This window comes from Lepisma saccharinum, chromosome 1 (assembly GCF_977018435.1).
Source record: "Lepisma saccharinum chromosome 1, izLepSacc3.1, whole genome shotgun sequence".
NCBI classification, from domain to species: domain Eukaryota; kingdom Metazoa; phylum Arthropoda; class Insecta; order Zygentoma; family Lepismatidae; genus Lepisma; species Lepisma saccharinum.
Window position 1 is genome coordinate 126,061,595 of NC_139229.1, and position 6,000 is coordinate 126,067,594.

A 6,000-nucleotide genomic window follows, 5' to 3' on the forward strand; every position below is an offset into this window, starting at 1 on the left:
TACTTTAATTATTTCAATTTATTTTAATATATTTTCTTGTTTTATGGATTTTCTTCACCCTTAAAATGTCTCACCTCGTTGACCAGACAAAAAACAAAAACAAAAACAAAAAAAATGCTCCCAGGATTTGATAAAAATTGAATGATTAGAAAGTAATTTCTTTCTATTGTTTTCGTAAATGGTATATTTATGTAGATCTCTACTACATAATAGTAGTAGTGGTATTAGTAGTATTATTAGTAGTAATTCAGCTAATTAATTAACTATACGTATTATTAATTAATTGTGATTATTATTATTTAATTAAAGTATAATAAATCAAAGGTAATGTGAATTTGGAGAAAGTTTTAGAAATAACCCCCCCCTTGACGAAATCCTGCGTACGCTACTGCTTATTAGCATAGGATGCAAAACTGAGTAAGCCTCTAATCCTTTGCTAATTGCAAAAGAAAGAGTACTATTCCACAAGCACCCATCCTGGAATGTGAACCCGGAACCTTACGTCATGTCCAGATTACACCAATCCGAGTTGCGTCCGAATGCATTATCAGAGATCCTTCTGTCTTCGCAAAAATGTCTACAAAGTGGAATGAAGAGGAAAGAAGGGAAGAAGATACGACCACAATAAAGGAGGACAAAGAAGGTTAGTAGAAAAGTAGAAAAGAGGAAGAGGGTGGCAGACACTGATGAAGAGAATCTGAAGACAAGCATAAAAAATGTCATCATTTAGAAATACAAATGTTGTTTTGTATGCAGAATTCACATCAATTTGAAGTGAAGCAATGTTACCAAAACAAGATAAACAGTGCATGTTCAATTTTCAAGTATTGCATGTCGTTTTGGAAAATTGATTGCTTGTCAAATGAACTACACTATAATGACAAGTGTCATGTCGTATGCACTCGATCTGTCAGCAGAGGTAATCGAGTAGAGATAAGGTTGATAACATGATTATGAAATGCAGTAAGTATGTGCTTCTTTATTTGTTTGTTAATTTATTTTCATATCAGTCACCATAAGAGAATTAGGCAATTTTGTATACTTTGTATTTTTTTAAAAATGAATCCAGATAATTACCACTTCTTACTATTACCACTCAATATAGCAGTCAGAGCATGGCTACTTTCTCTCTCTCTTTTGCTCTATGTATGTTTCTTTCTTTCTACTTCCTTTCCCCCTTCCTCTCTCTTTCTGACTTTCTCTCTCTCTCCTTCCTTATACATCTCCTTATCTTTATCTTTTTCTCTATCTTTCTATCTTCCCATACTTTTCTCCCCTTCTCTGTCTATTTCTTCTTCTCTTCTATATTTTTGTGTTTCTCTTTTACTTCTCTCTCTCTCTCTCTCTCTCTTTCCGATCTCTTTCTAACTTTCTTCTAATCTGCGTCTATCGTTTCGTGTTTGTCTCTGTCTCTCTCTCTTTCTCTCCTATTTCTCTATCCTCTCTCTCTCTCTCTCTCCCTCTGCCTCTCTCTTCTCCCCTTTTCTTTCATCCTCTGCTTCCGTCTTTCTGCCTTTTTTCTCTCTTTCCTTCTTTCTATATATATATTTCTGTTTGTTTCTTTATTCTTTCTCTTTTTATTTCTTTCATTCCATTTCCATCTCTTTTTCTGTCGTTATTTCTGCATTCTCTTTCCTTATCCCTGCCTCTTCAGAGCATCTCCATCTCTCCCTGTGAGGTGTTTGGGGAAAGCAGTCAGTATGCGCAATATGGCCTGGGAGAATTACTTAAAAGCGACCAAGTAGTCTGAACAGGTACAGCTACTTTGATGGCGTGAATCAGAGTGCAAAACGGAAGGGAAATTGATTGATTGAGTTGGTGTTTTAAGTCCACTTTATGCACAGTAAGGCTAATCGTGACTGGACCTACAGTTTAAAGTGGGATCCGAACCACTATGTGCCTCCACCGGGTATCGAACCTGGGACCCCTTGATTACTGTGCCATCAGGAGTTTGATCGGGAGGCTCGGAAGGGAAATTAAATTGCAAATAGATTTAATGTGGTTTTACTTCTTTTGTATAATAAGATATGAAAAAAAGGCAAAATAAACTTCAACGACAACCTCTTGCGTTCGTCATATTACTTCAGGGGATACAAAGGGTGCAATTCGAATCAAAGGGTTAAGTAAGTAAGTAAGTAAGTATTTATTGCTTATCTCATGTGCGAGCCATCGGCTGTGCGCACTACATCTATTCGTATTTCACAACTATGATTTTTCTTACAGACTACACTTTCCATTACATTCCGTATATGTGTTAAATAGCAGTTCTGGTCGTTTTAACTGTTCTCACTTAAACTAACACTTATTCCTCTTCCTTATCCCGTCTCTGTGCAACACTTCTTTTCCCCTAACTGTTTGTAAATATACTCCCACTTTTTCCAATAGTTCCATGTTCATTTGCACTACGATTGATTTGAACACAGTTTCCAAGCTGATGTTGCGTAGCTTCTCCTCCTGCAGAACGCGCGTGTCCTGACATAAGAATAAATGTTCTGTCCCATCATCACCATTGCATAATACGCATTTATATATCCCTTCCTCATTTTTTACTGTGTTGTGTCTCCATCCCCCAGCCTCATCCATGCCAACCCCTTTCTTGCCACCATGCTCACCTTCTCGATGTACGGTACTTGTCCCCATCCCCGCGGTCACCTTTTTTGGAGTTCGAGCGATCTCTTGGTTTCGCATTCCGCTATTATTTCCTGCCTATCTATATCCTCTAATCTTTGTTTCACTAATTGCAATGTCCCCTGGTCGACGTTTCCCCCTCCCAGATCCATCCCAGTCCAATTTCGTATAGTTTATCTCTGATCTCTTTCGCCCATGTTCCCATTTCCTCCCCTTGTACCTGTTGCATCAGCGCTTGCCCTTTTACCGAGTTCTCCCTTCTCGATATTAATGTCGCCCAGTATTTAACCCTTCTCAACATATCCCACGTATGCTGCTCCCTGACCAGTCCAAGTTCCCGTAGTACGCCGCAGTTTGCAGTGGCCATGCTGATATGCAAAGCCCTCTTGTAAAATGTGCATTGGATTCTGTTTAGTACATGGCCCCCCTTTGCTCCCCATATCTCCCTCCCGTACCCTATTGACCCTATTAATAATGTACGATACAGTTTTTCCACAAAATGTATATCGTATTTCTCCAATTTCCAAACTGTCCGCATTATTTTATGTGTTATTGCCCCAGCCTTTCCTTGTACCGTTTGCATATGTCTTGTCCATGTCCCTGCCATAGTGAGAACTAATCCCAAGTATTTTATTCTTTTTACCCTTTCTAATTCTTGCTCTCTGAAAGTCCACCTTTCGTCTTTTCCATATACATATCCGTTCTTGAACACCATAATTTTTGTTTTTGCGAGATTTACTTGCAGTTTTGATTCTCTGCTGTATCTTTCCAACCCGTCCAGAGCCCTTTGTAGGCCGGCATTTGTCTCTGAGATCAGAACCACATCATCTGCGAACAAGAGCGCCGGAGTAAGTACTGTATCCTTTTCGAAAAAATAAATAAATTGAGGAGTAAAATGTACCCCTGTACCACCCCATTCCTGTGCTACTGGTGACTGACAATACATGTGCCCTGCGGTAATCGATCACACATTTTTCCCACTTCACGTCCTAAATACTCCATTGGCTATTCAACTAATAACGGAAATATGTGGACGCGCGAGATGGTTGGCACGGGTCATCATTTGTTTCCAAAAATCAGCAGCATATTCAGGCAAGTGCCCTGACAGATATGAAATGCATTGTTAAGACGCCAAGTTCACACCAACGGGCTTGAGAGATAGAGAGAGAAAGAGAGACAGAGAGAAATATACTGAAAGGGAGAAAAGTGAAAGAGAGAGAAAGGGAGAGAAAGAGATAGAAAAGGAGAGAAAGGAAGAGAAAGCGAGAAAAGCCAAAGAGGGAGAGAGAGGGAGGAAGAGAGAGAAAGGGAGGAAAGCCAAAGAGGGAGAGGGAAGAGAGGGGGAGAGAAAGGGAGAAAAGCCAAAAGAGGGAGAGGGAGGGAGGAAGAGGGAGAGAGAGAGAGAGAGAGAGGCAGGAGATACATGATTGTGCAACGGCTAGACTGAAAAAACTACCGTTAAAGGGGAACGACCAACATTACCATTACCATACCGTCTCAACGTTTAGGTTGTTAAAGGTCAAGTAAGCAGTAGATTTGTTTATGAAGCAGTCGGTTGCGTTTATTTCGATACTTTACGACGCCTGTTGCTACTTCTAGGTTAAGAGAGATATGTTACGCTTCGTACAGCGTTATTTTTCATAAGGTTGTTTTATGTTTGTGGTTTCCCAACCAGGATTCAGCGAACTTCTTTCTCACCTATTCGAAAGTTTTCCGAAGCTATCGACTTTTTATGATACTTCTTATGGCTTTGTGACCTGCCAAGGGAAGGTTATTTTTCTTTTTATTTCGAAACTAAATATTTTTATTTCTCGTAATGGTAGTATCGATAAAGCACGATGTGCCTCACCGGGTATCGAACCTGGGATTCCTTGATTACAAGGCGACGACGCTACCACTGCGCAATCGGGGAGACCAAGTATGAAGTCGGCGGCCTCGTAAAAATCGAGACGCTTAATTGATTGATTTGGAGTATTTAAATTCGCTTTTCTGCCACTTTTGGCTAATTGCGAAGATAAGAATGAGCGATTATGTGGCGAAATTTATGAAGGGACACTCTCAAAGAACACCCACGCCGAGAGCGGTATTCGAACCCGAACCCCTGGCCTCGTATCGCGCTGAGATGATCACTCCGTCGGCACACTAATGGATTGACTTCGTAATTTCGACAAACACAATATACGACTTGAGAATTTCCTTTCGCGATCGAGATGAATCCGAAACCGAAACGAGATGGAGGTCTATAAATGGAGACAGTCTCGATACCACCTAAACTGTCTAGTTCTTCTCTTGTTCTCGAAGGGAAGTTTAGAAATAATTGATTCAGAATTAGGCAAAATAAACTTAAGAAAACAAACTACGAGGGAGAATCAATGTAAAACATAACATTTTAGTCCGACTAAAATTAAATAACAGACTGTATGCAGCTTAAATTCACATGATTCATCTACGACGAGTTTGCTTCAAAACGCAATTTTTGTCATTTTAAAGATGACGCTTCCTCCACACACTTGCATCAATGAAGAGCAGTGATTTCTTGACATCTGGAAGTCTAGAATTTACAACAATACTTACAAATGGAAATTCTATGTCTCTATGCATGCATACCACGACTGCAAGTTTATGAATGGAGGAAGAAGTTTGACAATGTCCTCAGTTTGCAAGGCAGATTGATGGGAAGACTTTCGCAATGTGACTGCTCATGCATCCCAAAGATTCTTACTCTTGAGGTGTGCAGGCACTAACCTTACATGAAAAGATCTACTAGATAGATACAAAACAAGGTTTTCATTTGACTCTATCTCGTTGCACATTGAACAAGCCTGCAATCAATCCCCTATTCGTAGTATGTCTCAATAAAGAACGTAGTGAATGGTTAAGGTGAAATTTTCACATACGTGTAACTTACGCTCTAATTTACAAAGTCTCGATCGAGAGTAGAATCTCGGGCAGAAAGTCTCGATTTAGTTTCGATTTGGCATACCTGTCTCGTTCTCGGTCTTGTCTCGGCAAGTATTTTTTTCTCGTCTCGGTGGAAACCTGAGTACACGTACTACTACAACCACTGGTGAAAATTCCGGTTCCCGTAAACCGAGCTGGTAACGTTGTTCTCATGATCATATTTTTTTTTTATGCTAGCAAATCTTTCGTGTTTATTCTATCCATGCTTCTGCATTCCTGTTCAAGTTACTACTTAATGCAGAATGAAAATTACCACATTACAAATTTGGACCACGCCCTCGTCAGTTGAATATATGGACGCCCTCGTAACGATTAAAATAAAACTCTGATTAACATTCATTAGTTTCGTGGAAAGAATTGAAATTGTAGAAGGTGATTAAAGGTTTAATGTACTCTCATGGTTTCCATCTA